Here is a 19,113-nt window from a genome sequence, read left to right on the forward strand (position 1 = left end):
TCTAGTGAATGACCACTTGTAGATACTTAGAAATGATTTAAAATTATTTTTAAATTTAAATTTATATATTTTTATTAATTTTATTTTTATTTTTATGTTTAGTTAATTTTTTTTTATTTAAATTCTGTTAAATTTTAGTGAATTTCCTGGATGTTCCAGGTAGGCATTGCTGAATGTGTTTGTCCATTTTTTAAAAATAGTCATACAATCTGCGTTCATTTCCTATCTTATTAATTGACTATCCATTCTAGAATATTGTAAAATAATAATGATATTAACAACCAATACTGGTGGTAAGTTTTTATTTTTTTTATTATTTTTTTTTATTGGTGTTCAATTTACTAACATACAGAATAACCCCCAGTGCCCATCACCCATTCACTCCCACCCCCCGCCCTCCTCCCCTTCCAACACCCCTAGTTCGTTTCCCAGAGTTAGCAGTCTTTACGTTCTGTCTCCCTTTCTGATATTTCCCACACATTTCTTCCCCCTTCCCTTATATTCCCTTTCACTATTATTTATATTCCCCAAATGAATGAGAACATATAATGTTTGTCCTTCTCCGACTGGCTTACTTCACTCAGCATAATACCCTCCAGTTCCATCCACGTTGAAGCAAATGGTGGGTATTTGTCATTTCTAATAGCTGAGTAATATTCCATTGTATACATAAACCACATCTTCTTTATCCATTCATCTTTCGTTGGACACCGAGGCTCCTTCCACAGTTTGGCTATCGTGGCCATTGCTGCTATAAACATCGGGGTGCAGGTGTCCCGGCGTTTCACTGCATCTGTATCTTTGGGGTAAATCCCCAACAGTGCAATTGCTGGGTCGTAGGGCAGGTCTATTTTTAACTGTTTGAGGAACCTCCACACAGTTTTCCAGAGTGGCTGCACCAGTTCACATTCCCACCAACAGTGTATGAGGGTTCCCTTTTCTCCACATCCTCTCCAACATTTGTTGTTTCCTGCCTTGTTAATTTTCCCCATTCTCACTGGTGTGTGGTGGTATCTCATTGTGGTTTTGATTTGTATTTCCCTGATGGCAAGTGATGCAGAGCATTTTCTCATGTGCATGTTGGCCATGTCTATGTCTTCTTCTGTGAGATTTCTGTTCATGTCTTTTGCCCATTTCATGATTGGATTGTTTGTTTCTTTGGTGTTGAGTTTAAGAAGTTCTTTATAGATCTTGGAAACTAGCCCTTTATCTGATATGTCATTTGCAAATATCTTCTCCCATTCTGTAGGTTGTCTTTGAGTTTTGTTGACTGTATCCTTTGCTGTGCAAAAGCTTCTTATCTTGATGAAGTCCCAATCGTTCATTTTTGCTTTTGTTTCTTTTGCCTTCGTGGATGTATCTTGCAAGAAGTTACTATGGCCGAGTTCAAAAAGGGTGTTGCCTGTGTTCTTCTCTAGGATTTTGATGGAATCTTGTCTCACATTTAGATCTTTCATCCATTTTGAGTTTATCTTTGTGTATGGTGAAAGAGAGTGGTCTAGTTTCATTCTTCTGCATGTGGATGTCCAATTTTCCCAGCACCATTTATTGAAGAGACTGTCTTTCTTCCAATGGATAGTCTTTCCTCCTTTATCGAATATTAGTTGCCCATAAAGTTCAGGGTCCACTTCTGGGTTCTCTATTCTGTTCCACTGATCTATGTGTCTGTTTTTGTGCCAGTACCACACTGTCTTGATGACCACAGCTTTGTAGTACAACCTGAAATCTGGCATTGTGATGCCCCCAGATGGTTTTCTTTTTTAAAATTCCCCTGGCTATTCAGGGTCTTTTCTGATTCCACACAAATCTTAAAATAATTTGTTCTAACTCTCTGAAGAAAGTCCATGGTATTTTGATAGGGATTGCATTAAACGTGTATATTGCCCTGGGTAACATTGACATTTTCACAATATTAATTCTGCCAATCCATGAGCATGGAATATTTTTCCATCTCTTTGTGTCTTCCTCAATTTCTTTCAGAAGTGTTCTATAGTTTTGAGGGTATAGATCCTTTACATCTTTGGTGAGGTTTATTCCTAGGTATCTTATGCTTTTGGGTGCAATTGTAAATGGGATTGACTCCTTAATTTCTCTTTCTTCAGTCTCATTGTTAGTGTATAGAAATGCCACTGACTTCTGGGCATTGATTTTGTATCCTGCCACGCTACCGAATTGCTGTATGAGTTCTAGCAATCTTGGGGTGGAGACTTTTGGGTTTTCTATGTAGAGTATCATGTCATCGGCGAAGAGGGAGAGTTTGACTTCTTCTTTGCCAATTTGAATGCCTTTAATGTCTTTTTGTTGTCTGATTGCTGAGGCTAGGACTTCCAGTACTATGTTGAACAGCAGTGGTGAGAGTGGACATCCCTGTCTTGTTCCTGATCTTAGGGGAAAGGCTCCCAGTGCTTCCCCATTGAGAATGATATTTGCTGTGGGCTTTTCATAGATGGCTTTTAAGATGTCGAGGAATGTTCCCTCTATCCCTACACTCTGAAGAGTTTTGATCAGGAATGGATGCTGTATTTTGTCAAATGCTTTCTCTGCATCCAATGAGAGGATCATATGGTTCTTGGTTTTTCTCTTGCTGATATGATGAATCACATTGATTGTTTTACGGGTGTTGAACCAGCCTTGTGTCCCAGGGATAAATCCTACTTGGTCATGGTGAATAATTTTCTTAATGTACTGTTGGATCCTATTGGCCAGTATCTTGTTGAGAATTTTTGCATCCATGTTCATCAAGGATATTGGTCTGTAATTCTCCTTTTTGGTGGGGTCTTTCTCTGGTTTTGGAATTAAGGTGATGCTGGCCTCATAGAACGAATTTGGAAGTACTCCATCTCTTTCTAACTTTCCAAACAGCTTTAGGAGAATAGGTATGGTTTCTTCTTTAAACGTTTGATAGAATTCCCCTGGGAAGCCATCTGGCCCTGGACTCTTGTGTCTTGGGAGGTTTTTGATGACTGCTTCAATTTCCTCCCTGGTTATTGGCCTGTTCAGGTTTTCTATTTCTTCCTGTTCCAGTTTTGGTAGTTTGTGGCTTTCCAGGAATGCGTCCATTTCTTCTAGATTGCCTAATTTATTGGCGTATGGCTGTTCATAATATGTTTTTAAAATCGTTTGTATTTCCTTGGTGTTGGTAGTGATCTCTCCTTTCTCATTCATGATTTTATTAATTTGAGTCTTCTCTCTCTTCTTTTTAATAAGGCTGGCTAATGGTTTATCTATCTTATTAATTCTTTCAAAGAACCAACTCCTGGTTCTGTTGATCTGTTCCACAGTTCTTCTGGTCTCGATTTCGTTGAGTTCTGCTCGAATCTTTATTAACTCCCTTCTTCTCTTCGGTGTAGGATCTATTTGCTGTTTTTTCTCTAGCTCCTTTATGTGTAAGGTTAGCTTTTGTATTTGAGTTCTTTCCAGTTTTTGAATGGATGCTTGTATTGCGATGTATTTCCCCCTTAGGACTGCTTTTGCTGCATCCCAAAGATTTTGAACGGTAGTATCTTCATTCTCATTAGTTTCCATGAATCTTTTTAATTCTTCCTTAATTTCCTGGTTGACCCTTTCATCTTTTAGCAGGATGGTCCTTAACCTCCACGTGTTTGAGGTCCTTCCAAACTTCTTGTTGTGATTTAGTTCTAATTTCAAGGCATTATGGTCTGAGAATATGCAGGGGACGATCCCAATCTTTTGGTATCGGTTCAGACCCGATTTGTGACCCAATATGTGGTCTATTCTGGAGAAAGTTCCATGTGCGCTTGAGAAGAATGTGTATTCAGTTGAGTTTGGATGTAAAGTTCTGTAGATATCTGTGAAATCCATCTGGTCCAGTGTATCATTTAAAGCTCTCGTTTCTTTGGAGATGTTGTGCTTAGAAGACCTATCGAGTATAGAAAGAGCTAGATTGAAGTCACCAAGTATAAGTGTATTATTATCTAAGTATTTCTTCACTTTGGTTATTAATTGACTTATATATTTGGCAGCTCCCACATTCGGGGCATATATATTGAGGATTGTTAAGTCCTCTTGTTGAATAGATCCTTTAAGTATGATATAGTGTCCCTCTTCATCTCTCACTACAGTCTTAGGGGTAAATTTTAGTTTATCTGATATAAGGATGGCTACCCCTGCTTTCTTCTGAGGACCATTCGAATGGTAAATGGTTCTCCAACCTTTTATTTTCAGGCTGTAGGTGTCCTTCTGTCTATAAATATTTTTTTTTATTTATTTATGATAGTCACAGAGAGAGAGAAAGAGAGGCAGAGACACAGGCAGAGGGAGAAGCAGGCTCCATGCACCGGGAGCCCGACGTGGGACTCGATCCCGGGTCTCCAGGATCGCGCCCTGGGCCAAAGGCAGGCGCCAAACCACTGCGCCACCCAGGGATCCCGTGTCCTTCTGTCTAAAATGAGTCTCTTGTAGACAGCAAATAGATGGGTCCTGCTTTTTTATCCAGTCTGAAACCCTGCGCCTTTTGATGGGGTCATTGAGCCCGTTCACATTCAGAGTTACTATTGAGAGATATGAGTTTAGTGTCATGATATCTATTCAGTCCTTGTTTTTGTGGATTGTTCCACTGAACTTCTTCTTAAAGGGGAATTTTAAGAGTCCCCCTTTATATTTCTTGCAGAGCTGGTTTGGAGGTCACATATTCTTTCAGTTGCTGCCTGTCTTGGAAGCTCTTTATCTCTCCTTCCATTTTGAATGAGAGCCTTGCTGGATAAAGTATTCTTGGTTGCATGTTCTTCTCATTTAGGACCCTGAATATATCCTGCCAGCCCTCTCTGGCCTACCAGGTCTCTGTGGAGAGGTCTGCTGTTACCCTAATACTCCTCCCCATAAAAGTCAGGGATTTCTTGTCTCTTGCTGCTTTAAGGATCTTCTCTTTATCTTTGGAATTTGCAAGCTTACTATGAAATGTCGAGGTGTTGAACGGTTTTTATTGATTTTAGGGGGGGGATCTTTCTATTTCCTGGATCTGAATGCCTGTTTCCCTTCCCAGATTAGGAAAGTTTTCAGCTAGAATTTGTTCAAATACATATTCTGGCCCTCTGGCCCTTTGGGCGCCCTCGGGAACCCCAATTAAACCTAAGTTTTTCTTCCTCAGGCTGTCGTTTATTTCCCTTAATCTATCTTCATGGTCTTTTAATTGTTTGTCTCTTTTTTCCTCAGTTTCCCTCTTTGCCATCAACTTGTCTTCTATGTCACTCACTCGTTCTTCCACCTCATTAACCCTCGTCGTTAGGACTTCTAGTTTGGATTGCATCTCATTCAATTGATTTTTAATTTCTGCCTGATTAGCTCTAAATTCTGCAGTCATGAAGTCTCTTGAGTCCTTTATGCTTTTTTCTAGAGCCACCAGTAGCTGTATAATAGTGCTTCTGAATTGGCTTTCTGACATTGAATTGTAATCCAGATTTTGTAACTCTGTGGGAGAGAGGACTGTTTCTGATTCTTTCTTTTGAGGTGAGGTTTTCCTTCTAGTCATTTTGCTCAGTGCAGAGTGGCCAAAAGCAAGTTGTATTGGGAAAAGGAGAAAAAGAGAGGAGAGAGAGAAGGAAAGAAAAGAAAAAGAGGGGAAAAAAAAGGAAGAAAAAAAAAGAAGAAAAAGAGAAAGAAAAAGAAAGGAAACAAAAGGGTGGGGGAAGGAAACAAATCAAAAAGCAAAACAAACCGAAACAAAACAAAACAAAACAACAACAACAAAAACACAGGGGAGTATCTTCTGATTCTGTGTACTTTAAGTCCCTTGACTTCCCCTGGAACTTGTCCGTCCAGCTGGTCTTCTGGGGGAGGGGCGTGTTGTGCTGATTTTCAGGTGTTAGCACTTGGGGGAGCTGCTGTGCCCCTGCCTGGTGCAGGGCTCAGTGGGGGTTGTTTACCCTGTGAGGCCCCAGGAGCAACAGCCCTAGTGGCGGGGCCAGCTCTGGAGCCCTGGAGTCAGCCCCCGCAGTAGCTCCGGAGCTCTCCGTCTGCAGGGCCTGGAGGCTCCGGGCGGGGCCGCTGATCTCAGCTGGGGCAGGAGCGTCCTCGCTGTCCTGGGCCCTCCCGGCCTCTGCCTGTCCCGGGGGAGGCCGGATCCTGGGCTGTGTCCCGGCGCCCTGTGCTGGGGACTGCGCTGGTGGATTCGCGCTCCCGGGCCGCGCAACCCCCTCCGCGGAGCTGCCGCCCGAGCCCCCCGAGCTGCTCCCGCCCCGCAGCCCCCTCCGCGGAGCCGCCCCCGAGCCCCCCGAGCTGCTCCCCCCCTCAGCCCCCTCCGCGGAGCCGCCCCCGAGCCCCCCGAGCTGCTCCCGCCCCGCAGCCCCCTCCGCGGAGCCGCCCCCGAGCCCCCCGAGCTGCTCCCGCCCCGCAGCCCCCTCCGCGGAGCCGCCCCCGAGCCCCCCCGAGCTGCTCCGGGTCCCGCCGTGCGCGCTGCAGCCCTTAGGGAGCTTGGCGCACTCTCCCGGGGCGCAGGTGCTGTTAGTGTCCCAGGGAGCCCGAGGGCATCCCTGTCCTCCTGGGGTCCAGCTCCAACTCCCTGCAGGCCCCTTCGTGTCCCGGAAGATTGGTGCAGCTCCTGCTTCTCTGCGACGGACCTTTCCTGTCCTGGGGGCACTTGCCCTGGCCTTATCCTGGCTCCTCGTGGGGCCCCTCCAACTTGGATGCCTTTTGTTTCTTTATTTCTTTTTCCCCGTCTTCCTACCTTGATAGATGCGCGAACTCTTCTCACTGGAGCATTCCAGCTGGTCTCTCTTTAAATCTCAGGCTGAAGTCATAGGTTTTCAGGATGATTGGAAGGTTTTCTAGGTAATTTGGTGGAGACAGGTGATTTGGGGACCCGACTCTTCCGCCGTCTTGCTCTCCCCTCTGGTGGTTAAGTTTTTAAAATAGAATTTTACCATAGAAAAGAATAATGTTTGAAGATATACTTCCTTGTTATGAAAGAGAAGTATCCTTGTGTTTCACCTTTGAAAGGTTTTTGCTTATTGCTTTTTTAAATCAGGGAGTGTATTTAATTGCATTGAATAACTTATGAGATAATGAAATATGTCTGTTGGTTTGACACATTACAGAAATAGATTCCCAAATATAATGTTAGCTTTGTATTCTTGGTCTAAATCCTACTTGGTCTTGGTAGATTATTTTTTAATATACCATTGAATTTAATTTTCTTGTGTTTTAATTTAGTTTTTTTAAACAACTGTAATCTTAATTGGAACTGGTTCATCATTTTTCAATTTCTTGATCAGGATTTAAAATAAGCATTACTATATTATTAATATTCCACTTCTGGTAAAACTAAAAACCAAAATCAAACCCTCAAATTACATTTTTACTCAAATTATATAGGTCTTAAGTTTCCTTAATATTCAGCAATTTTGCATTGGGAAATATAAGTGCTGGTGTCCTACTTGGATCTGGGCTTTATGAATACCTGCTTTATCCTGCAAATACATACATCAATCTAATCTCCCATTTTTTGTTTTTAATTATTTTATTTTTAAAAATTTATTTTATTTATTTATTTGAGAAAGAAGAGAGAGAGAGACAGACATAGAGAGAGACAGAGAGAGACAGAAAGCACAAGCAGGGAGAGGGGGAAACTCAGTGGGGAGCCCAACTTGGGGGCTTGATCCCAGGACCTCAAGATCATGACCTGAGCCTAAGGCAGACACTTAACAGACTGAGCCACCCAAGCACTTCTATTATTTCTTTTTTTTTTTTTACTTCTATTATTTCTATTTCATTTTTTAAAATTATTTCTATTTTAAAATGTATATTGAGGTGGCCCCTGCATAGAATACAAAATCAAATATTACCAGATGAATCTGTCATGAAAAATGAAGCTCCTCTTCTATCTCTTCCAAAATTTTTCCCATTCTCCAGAGGCAATATATCTATCTAACTAACTATCTATCTATCTATCTATCTATCTATCTATCTATCTATCATCTATTTATTTATATTTACTTCTTATCCAGTTGTTTCAAAAGCTCTAAATAATAACATTTTACCACTCCACTGGAAATCTGTCGCCTCTCTCTATAGACACGATAACTAAGGCTGGGGTGGCCTGTGACAGGCCATAGTGGTGTAACTCCTCAGGGGGTCCGTTTATCTGACTCAAAATGTGTCAGAGGCCTTTTGGAGGGTCCAACAGGACAGTTAGTAGGATTGCTGCCCTCCTCAACTATAAGGACCTCATTTTCCAAATTGGCTACAGGCAATTGTCCCCAGTACAGAAAGAGTAAAAGTCAAAAAGTACAGGCAACACAGGAACAAGTATATCTTAGAAATGGACTGTCTCAGTACCAGCAGTCCCCTGATGACATTCTGTGAGCATTGATATCATGCGGACATGAAACCAAAAAAAGTCTTCAGCCTTTTTAATTCTTTTAGCCCAAAATTTTTGTTTTGCATAAGCTAGTTTGTAATGGATTTCTCTTACTTGTAACTGAAAAACTCCTGGCTAAGCAGAAGTTGAGATGGCTACTGCATTTGCAAGTGGCAAAATATATACTTTGGAATTGACTTAACTGTATTAGGAAAAGAAGCAGCGAGGATTCTTTGAAGAGGATTAATTGGTTAATCTCCTGCCTTTTGTGACTTGAGACTTAAGTCAAGGGTCTGCCAAAGCCTCCGCTTCTAGAATATAGTAGGAAAAATACAAGTTTGCTGGAATAGTTGGCTATTTATTGCAGACTTGAATTCCATTCTGTAAGACAGAGGCAAGTCTTAAGGAAGGCTGGAACATCTGACAACAGATAGAGAATCGTGTAGCATTGCTCATATTGACCACACGTGCATGAAGCAGGCATCTAGGATAAATCTGCTTAGTACTGGAGCCAGAGTCTTGGCCTTTAACTACAGTTGGTACAAGCAAATGCAGGGAAGGGAGGAGAACGTGTTAGTTAGTTGTTGCCCCCAGAATACTCAGCAAACTCTTACCCCCAGCATTGCCCTTCCTGTTGACCAGTAAGACCCCCGCCTGGGCAGATAACAGTAGTGCCTGTTACAAGTCTACTGCTTATAACCGTCCTAGAGGGAAGGGTTCTTATTAGCCCTGACTTCTCACCAAGATCTCCCTTTGCATTAGAAAATACTGAGGTCCAAGAGGAACTTTGATATCAATGCGCATTTTGCCCAATAACTGAAACCAAAATACTGAGCTCTAAACTCAATGGACCGTGTTTGATGACCTGTTTCAGTTTTTTAAATTTTTCATAAGCTCTAAAGAAAACAAATGTGCTTTCAGCATACTATTACCAGAAAAATCCTATTTATTCCTGGCCACCCAGGCTTGTGAATGCCCAGCACCCCACATGATTTGTGGACCCAAGAGGTAAACAGCAGGGAGTTGCCATAAAGTGCTCCTCTGCTCCCTGAGTTATCTGTGGAAATCTGCTCTCCATCATCTATTGATTTGGTCTTTCTCTTTTACCCTGATAAATTTGTTCATGTATTTGCTGGTCTAGGTTTATCTATTTATAATTCAGAGTGCAGGTAAGAGTTCTTGGTTTTATGCTGCTACGGATATAGATCTGTTTTCCCTGAGGTCTTTTCCTGGATTGAGAAGGTTCACTGCAATCCCTATGGATGTGGGCATGGCCGGTGTATTGGTTTAACTGAAACCTCTTCAAATATCAAAAGGGGGAGAGTTTTATGCTGAAAAGCCCACTCACTTTCCAGGAATCCTATTTCCACCCAGGCACATCAATCCATTTCTTTAGCCTGTGAATCCAGGGCTCTCCAAGTTTCAACTGTACCCTTATTCATATATGCTGGACGGTGTTTATGCATTTACTTCTGATTAGTGCTCTGGTTCACTACATTCCTATAGTGGAAGGCTGGGAATATCCTTCCAGGCAGAGTAAACACTTGCAAAATGATTGTAACAAAATGGAACATAACATTTTCCAGGACCAGAGAAGTCAATAAATCTGGGGTTCTTAGTGTGAAGCAGAGCATGGAAGGGAGGTAGGCCCTAGACAATGTAGGTCCATGCAGTCTAGGATAACACTGTGGGTTTTTTTTTTTTCCTATGAACCTTGGAAAAGGCATTTATCAAAAATGTCACCTCACTGTTTTGTGTAGAACAAAGTTATGAGTGGAAAAAACATAGAGATCTACAGGGTAATTTGTGGTATATATCATGTATGATGCTTCATGTATGGTTGTGGAGAAGGTGAAGATGAGTAGAAAAATGAAAGTGTTTTGTAGATAGAATCAATAAGACTTCATAAAGGCTTGAATATAGAGAATTAGGGGGTGGTGGGATGTGGGTTTCCAGATTCTCAGCTTATTAAGGATGGGTGGAAGGCCAAAAATAGAGAAAGGGAACCTTGGAACAACACTAGATGTGGGAACAGGAAAGGGGATCATGAGTTTTGTGCTGTATATGTTAAATTTGAGTTGCCCTGGGGATTCCTGGCTGGACATGCCAATTCACTGGCTGTGCATGAGCTTGGATCTCAGAAGAAAGGTCTGGCCTGGAGATTAGAACAAAACAAAACAAAGCAAAAACATAGAGTTGTTAGTATTTAGATGAAAATTGAAGCAGAAGTGAAGAGTGCCAGAAAACAGGTACTTATTTCTGATTAGATTCTGCTACTGCATGAACCCAGAATCCAAATGAAAAGTGGCTTCATGTAGAGGATTGTATTTATTTGCCAAGTGAAATGTGTGGTCAGTACTACCACGCAGTTCTAGTGGAGCAGTCTCAGCCCCCTTTTATCTCACTGGTTTCCTGCATCAGTGTGGTCCAAGAGGAGCGCTGAAGCTCCAGCCATTAGATCTATATTCTAACCAGCAGGAGGAAGAAAGTAGTAGAGGCCTTCTCCTATGAAAGCCCCTTCCAAGAAGTTACATATCCTCTTTTCCTGCTGAAGACTACAAGGAGGCTGGAAAATGTTGCCTTTATTCTGGGTTGCCACATGCAAAGAGAGTAGTTAAGGATTACGTTGCTGAGGGAAAGCAGGAGAGCACATATTGAGGGGCAGAATGAATTAATTCGATCTTGACCACAGTCCTTTGGGGTAGATGCGTTAACGCTATTCTCACTTTGGAGATGAGAAAAGAGTGATATTGAGTAACTTGTCCAAAATTCAGGAAGCACTGAAATCTTCCACAGAGATTCAGGTTTCAGGATGAGAGTAGGACTGCTTCCTAAATTTGGCAAACATGGCTGAATGGGAGGAGAAAAGAAGGTTTCGCTAGATCACAAAATTCTTCTGTCCCGCCTTTAGCTGAGCTACCCACTTGCCATGTTCATAAGTAGTGAGTATAGTGAGTATGTATGAAGAAAAAGAAAGATACAAATTAATCCACAAATAGGACCAGTTATTACCAGAATTAGCAGATAATTGCAGAATGTAAGAGGATTTCTTCTCAATACAAGGCCAGTAAAATTGATCTAGAATGGCATTTGGAGATAGGATCTCTTGAAGAAGAGGGACTCAACTCAACATGTCTACACCAATAAGAAAAGCTTATGATGCTCTGTCCACTACTATTTCCATCACTGGAATTTTTTTTTCCCCTCTACTAAGGAATTTCAAATCTCTGAACACTAGAAACCAGAAGGTAGAGAGTACTGGAACAGTGATGGTGAGTCACATTCTGGGAGGTTGAATTTGCTGAGAATAAAATGTGGAGGAGGGGAAAGAGGAGACCTATATGAGGGCCTGCAAGTTTCCATGTACTGCATCAAAAAAACGTGCCAGGCTGGAAGGCAGCAAGACTCAGTCTTGTAGAGTTCCCTTGAATGAAAGCCTGTTACCAAGGAGAAGAGGTTTGGGACCCGGCACGCCAGCCTCCGTGCAGGTCTGTAAGCGGCAGGGAGGATGGCACCTAACAAGGGCACAGATGCACGTTCATCTGCTGGAAACCACCTGATCCGGATGGACTATCTCCGGGGGTGGGATGCAAAAGGACCCAAATGGGAGCCAGGATGGAAACACCGTATATGTAAAAAGGGACTTTATTTTAGGAATTTAGGTTAGAATAATATTTTTGAGCATATACGTTAGAGGCAGAAGAAGAAAATTTTAAGAAATTATCATTCTCAAGAAAATACAAGAGGATCTTAACTGTGAAATAGAAGCATAAAGTTATCATGAGAGGATAAGGTGGAATGAAAGTATGACGGAAAGACAGTTACCATTTCAGAAGGATTTCTGAGAAAGCAGTAGTGAAATAGCAAAGTCAGAAGTCCACACTGGGAAAAAAAAAAGTAAAAAAAAAAAAAAAAAAGGAAGTTCACCCTGGGATTGACTGTGGGGAGGTTCAGCCTGCGACAGGGAAGGATCACACTGAACACAGTGATAGACAGCAGGTGAGGCGGGGGGGAGGATGGGGTCAGACGTGGGAAGGGGCCCATTGCTGCAGATGGACAGCGGGTTACAATCTGAATGAAGAAGAGCCTGGTGGAGAAGGTGTGTGTGGGGTGGGGGAGGGCGTACATCCCTGTGGATCGTCATCATGGCTTGATCATGGCTTGGTTAGTAGTTTCGTGGGGTTGGAGTTGTGTTCGCTTTGTAAACATGCATCACACTGTGCACTTGAGATTTGTGTGCTTTAGATTTATTATAGTTTGGTAAATTTGACTTACAAGTCACCAAGAAGAAATCTGCCAATTTGGATCAAAAAGCAAAACCCCAAAGATATAAATGAGAAAATCACTCCAGGGCCGAGAAAAAAGACAACATCTATCTCCCCTTCCTTTCCCAAGTGGTGCGCAGATAACAAGAAAGTATCGTATTCTAGACAGAGATATGGAATGGGTGTCAGATCCAGATAGTTATGAGCATGCTTTCAAGCCTGAAATGCATCTTCTTTTGTTAATAAAAAGCCTTTCGTGTGGCAACATTTAAAAATTTTAAGATGTATACTAAGTATACATTGTAAAAGTTGATTTAGAAGATCTGAAATGCTTTAGTAGAAAAATGTGATATATCACATTTTATGTGGCTTGAAAAGCTTATCTTAAAATATATCTTTCATTTAAACTGCATTAGTAGTCATTAGAGATCTCTACAAGTCAATAAGTTCGGGAATTGGAAAAAGCATGCTATTAGAATAATTGAAAATATTTAACTAGCCAGAAGGAAAAAGATATATGTCTCTACCCTCTATTTTTATCATAAGCATTGCAATAAATACAATTTTATATTTCTTTCCATTTTCTGCTTTATCTCATGCAATTTTTTTTGCAATAAAACTATGAAATGTTCTATGTCTTAAAATGTTACTAAATATTTTACTAAATTATTTTCTTTTTCTTCCATTGGATAGTGAGGACATTTCCATACTTTTATAAGTAATTAATTGATTCTCTTTAAAACTAATTAAGGCAAGTTTGGGATAGAATTTCAAAAGTTACAGTACTACCTCCTCCTCATGTTTCTTGAGTTTATTTTTCCTATTTGGAAGTTATGAGTTTCTTATTTATGCTGCATAGAAGAATGTATATAGGTATTACTTTAATGCAAATATTAATATATTATATAATTAATGTTCCTAAATATGGAGGTCTCCATGTTTTCTGGGGAAACATTTGATAAAAATGTATTTAATGCAGTTAATTTTAACTCCAAATACAGTATGTTTCACAAAGTCATCATATTTTTTCTAGTTAATTGTCTTATTAAATTATATAATATAACTTATCTGCCCAGGTCTATTATTTGCTATTAGGATCAGCAGCGCTGGAAATAAATGGTCTATATAGTTGCACGTGAGTGAAATCAGAGTTTGTTCATTTCCGTTTGTTTATATCTCTATTAATTGTTTAGTTACTTGTCTTTGGAGAGAGCAACAAAATCTCTAGACAGAAACCCAAAATGGACAAAAGAATCGTGTCAGACCCTGCTGCTGTTAGCCAATACCGACTTCTTTCCCGCCGACGAGTACTAAGGGTCAAGTGAGCCAGCCTTCTGGGCATTAAGTGGACACATGTAACCATTTCTGGCTAAGGAAGGGTGAATGTTGTTCCTGTGAATCCCATCCAAGCTGAGGGAGGGGAGGGAGGGAAAACTTGTCACATTTTCCAGGCTTTCTTCTGCAGCCATGATTATGGAGAAGGCCTCCTGGTGGCACAGAAAAGCAACAAAATTGTGGCCTGAGACTGGAGGAAAACCTTCCTGGGAGAGTCCATCAGACTTCTTGTCCACTTTGTATGAGCTAGAAGGAATGCTTGGCCTGTTACTGCGCTGAGATTTTTGGAGTTCTTTGTTACTACAGAACAATCTAGCCCATCCTTATAACTTGAGGCAGTCTTTCAGTTTCTAGGGAATCACTGTGTTTATATTGTTGTGTTTCTACACACATATTTTCTTCACATTGAAACTAATATGTGGATAGAACACCTCTCTTCCTAAACATCTTTGAGATCTTTGAGTAATGTTCCACATTCTTTCCAATGATTCATGTTACTGCGTTTGGATATATATCATTTAACCAGGCTATTTAACAGATATTTATGACATTTTCAAACTGATCAATTTTAAACAATGAATGAAAACAATTTTTATACATGCCCTTGTTGATTTTGACTTGTAGGATAAACAAGTACGGGTGAAATTACTGGGGGCCACCGGATTTGGAATTTTGGTCCCCAGAAGCAGTTCCTAATCTTCTTTCTTGGTAACAGTGTGCCTTTTGGGATATTTAAGTGTTCTGCATATGGAATTTGAAAATTGTTTACTAGTTTTAGTAGATAGATTAATTTATTTTATTATCAAATCACTTTTTTTGGAGGGAGGTGGGGCAGAGAGAGAGAATCTTAAGCAGGCTCCCCACCTAGCACAGAGCCAGAAGTGGGACTCAATCTCACAACCCTGAGCTCATGACCTGAGGCAAAAATCAAGAGTCAGATGCTCAAATGACTGAGCCAACCAGGTGCCCCTCACACTCAATATCTTTAATAGATAATCACACCCTTTAGATCTATGAATTTTTCATGAATTTCTTTTCATGAAATTTTTACATTTCATATAAATTTTCACGAGTAATGGGACATTTTCATAATCCTTTATTATACTCAGTATTTTAAATAACCATAAGATCCATAAATGATGTTTGACAGTTTGTCATCAATTATAGTAGCTCATGGTTTCTCTCTTTGATTACTATCGCTTGTGGTGTATGTATTTAAACAGTCTTATCAAAGTACAAATTTTAGTTTCAGTGATCTTTTCCATTGTATGTTTGTTTCTAAAAATTTTATCCATACTTACTCTTAGTTTCCCTCATTGATGAATCATTCTTTGAGTCAATTTTATGTTCTTTTTCTAATTTCCTGCAATAGGTACTTAGAATGTAGGTTTTTTGATCTGTAAAATTCCCTCTAGGGTAACTGTTAGCTTATGATCCATGGAACTAATAAGACATTTTTTCCACTATCACTTATTTCAAAATATTTTCTCTCATCATTTCTTTTGTGATCCATGGGCTATTTTGAAAGTTATTACTTGACTTCCAAAGAGTTAGAGATTTTCTAAGTTATGTGTTTACTGGTTTTTATCTGAACACAATTCTTTTAAAGAAAATGCTGTATATTATTTCAATTATTTGAGGCTTTATGACCCAGCTTATGTAATATTTCTGTATTTATACATTTAGAAAAATGTATATTCTATCATTACTGGGTACAATGTATGCTCTGTAAATTTGTTCACACTTTTAATTAAGCTGTTCAGATATTAATGTTTTGTCTTCTTTTGTCACTTATAAAGATATATGTGCTAAAATCTCTATAACAGTAAATTTGTGTATTTCCTTTTTTTAAAGACTTTATTTATTTATTCATGAGAAACAGAGAGAGAAAGAGGCAGAGACATAGGTAGACGGAGAAGTAGTCTCTCTTCCAGAGCCAGATGTGGGACTCAATTCCGGACCTCGGGATGATGCCCTGAGTCAAAGCAGACGCTCAATGGCTGAGCCACCCAGGTGTCCCTGTGTATTTTCCTTTAATTTATTTTGCTATTTTTTAAAAATTAACCTTTTCATTGTGGTAAATATACATAACATGGAATTTGCCATTTTAACCAGTTTTAAGCAAACAATTCAGTGACATTAAGTACATTATGTTGTTATGCAACCATCACACCATCCATCCACAAAACATTTTTCTTCTTGCAAAACTGAAACTCTATCTTCAGGAAACAGTAACTACCCATTTCCTTCTCCTCTTAGCTTATGTAATCAGCCCGTTTCTAAATATTTCATTTGGGTGGGATCACACAGCTTAGGCCTTTCATAATTGGCTTATTTCACTTAGCATAATGTACTTATGGTTCAACCATGTTGTAGCATGCATCGGAATGTCTTTCCCTCTTAAAGCTAAAAAACTATTTTAATGTGTGTATGAGTACATTTTGCTTATTCATCTGATGATGAACATTTGAATCCTTTCACCTTTTGTCTATCGCGAATAGTCCTGCTAGGTAGCAGAGTGTACAAATACTTCTTCAAGAACCTGCTTTCAGTTATTTTAGATACATACCCAGAACTGGAATTGCTGGATTACATGGTATTTCTATTTTTAATTTCTTGACGAATCTCTATACCATTTCCCATAGTGGTTGCAACATTTTACATTCCCACCAACAGTGCACAAGGGTTCCAAGGGTCCGATTTCTCCACATCCTCATCAACACCTTTTTATGTCCTCCTTCTTTCTCCTCTCTCTTTCTTTCTTTTTCTAATACTCATCTTAACTGGTGTAAAGTAGTGTTTTTTTTGAGGTTTCAATTTGTGTTTCCCTAATGATGACTTATCTTGAGCATCTTCACAGGTGCTCATTAGTCATTTGTATGCCCTTTTTGGAGAAATGTTCTTTCTAGTCCTTTACCATTGCTAAATTGGGTTTTTGGCTCTTTGCTATTGAGTTTTAGGTGTTATCCATATATTCTGATGTTATCCATATATTCTGAATATTAATCTCCCATCAGACATGCAATTTTGCAAATATTTTCTCCCATTCTGTGAATTGCTTTTATTATTAGTTATTATTATTATTATTATTATTATATTTTATTTATTTATTGATGAGAGACACACAGAGAGAGGCAAAGACACAGGCAGAAGGAGAAGCAGGCTCCATGCAGGAAGCCCTATGTGGGACTTGATCCTAGGACTCCAGGATCACACCCTGGGCTGAAGGCAAGTGCTAAACCACTGAGCCACCCAAGAAATGTTCTTTCTAGTTCTTTACCCGTTGTTAAATTGGGTGTTTGGTTCTTTGCTATTGAGTTTTAGATATTCTCCATATATTCTGAATATTAATCTCCCATCAGACATGTGATTTTGCAAATATTTTCTCCCATTCTGTGGGTTACTTTAGATATTCTGAAGTTGAGTGTATATTGGTTGACTGTATATTTTGAATTGTTACACATTTGTGGTTAAGACTCTTCATATAGGGATCCCTGGGTGGCGCAGCGGTTTGGCGCCTGCCTTTGGCCCAGGGCGCGATCCTGGAGGCCCAGGATCGAGTCCCATGTCGGGCTCCCGGTACATGGAGCCTGCTTCTCCCTCTCCCTCTGCCTGTGTCTCTGCCTCTCTCTCTCTGTGTGTGTGTGTGACTATCATAAATAAGTTAAAAAATTACAAAAAAAGACTTCATATAAACCTTCATAAATGCATACAGTTATTATATGATAGTAGGTTAACTGCTGTAGTTTTGGTTTCAGAGGTAAAATTTAATAATTTATGTTGCCAGGTTTTATATATCAAATATCATTCATTTTGTAATCATAACTAAAATATGAAATATTTATCTCCATTATTTTATCTAGTTTCTGTATTTATTCCTTCACTGCTTGTAGGTTTTCTTCAAGTAGTTTAATATTATATTTTAAATCTTTGGCTAGTTTTTGGAGCACAAATAGTGTTATTTAGAAGCTCAATATATTTCCATATATTTGAGGCCAGACTTATTTTTCCTTTAGTTTGTAAAGTGATAGAACTTACTCCCTGAGTTTATATAAATAGATGATAAGAGCATAATGCAAGGCTCAGTTATTTTTAGCTTGACAAGTCCTTCAGCAGAAAAGAATATGTTAAGAATATATTAAGAAATCACAGTTCATAATAAGATCCACTGAGGAATTCATTAGAGCACCTTCCTTTTTCTTCCTGATATATACAATTCAGTATCATGATACAATGATAAAATGGGAAAGCTGAGAGTATTTAGCAAGTAAAAATGAATAAATGGAAAGCTAAAATGACTTATGATAGACTAAAGTGCTTTTTGTTATAAAAATCATGAACTAATTCAAACTAGCTTTATAAAACTTAGATTTGGAAACTTTATGTCTTGTATCTGACATGTCACGCATTTATATCTCTTCCCTATAAATGAACATGCTTTTCAATTTAATATGCTGTTCTTCAATTTTTTAGCAATTTTAATGTAAACTTCAACAATTTAATTGTATTTAGGGAGGTAAAGCAAAACTAGAGCTGGCTCTACTTGCAGTAGGTGTGGTCACAAGTTATTGTACAGTTTAGGATGTACAGAAAGTCTCCTTCACAATGTCTACTGGTGAGAATGCCTAAAATTCCACTTATCAGCATCTCCTTGATGTTAAGATCATCATCTTCAGAGATGCACTGTAAAATGAATTCATCCCAGTTATATTCATATATATATCTGATAATGGTCCTGAGAGCAAGCAACAAATAAAGAAATATCTATTCAAAAATTTATAAAAATTTGGCAAAGAAGGTAAGTCTATAGTATTTGAACCAAGGCCACTCCCTCCCTTGTTCTTCCCAGGTTATGAAGTGGAGATTCCATTCTAGACTGCTTTGGCCAAGAACACAGTTCTCCCTCTTCCACTGTCTAGTCAGAGAGCTTTCTACTTTGGAAGATCAGGAGAGTTTCTCATCTTACCCAAGACACTTGGTACCAAGGCTAAGTCCTGGGCACTGCAGTTGAGAGATCAAGATCCTTTCGCTACCCCCTCACTACTCATGAAATGAAAGATTTACCTTGAGTGCAAAATACTGAGGATATGGAACCCTGATGGCAACTTCTTCTGAGAAAGTAGTTCCATGCCAGGAGATGCAAGTTGGGAGGACCTCAAGTTACCTCCACTCTACCAAGTGCTCAGCTTCTAGAGTAAG

The sequence above is a fragment of the Canis lupus genome, chromosome 18 (assembly GCF_011100685.1).
Source record: "Canis lupus familiaris isolate Mischka breed German Shepherd chromosome 18, alternate assembly UU_Cfam_GSD_1.0, whole genome shotgun sequence".
NCBI classification, from domain to species: domain Eukaryota; kingdom Metazoa; phylum Chordata; class Mammalia; order Carnivora; family Canidae; genus Canis; species Canis lupus.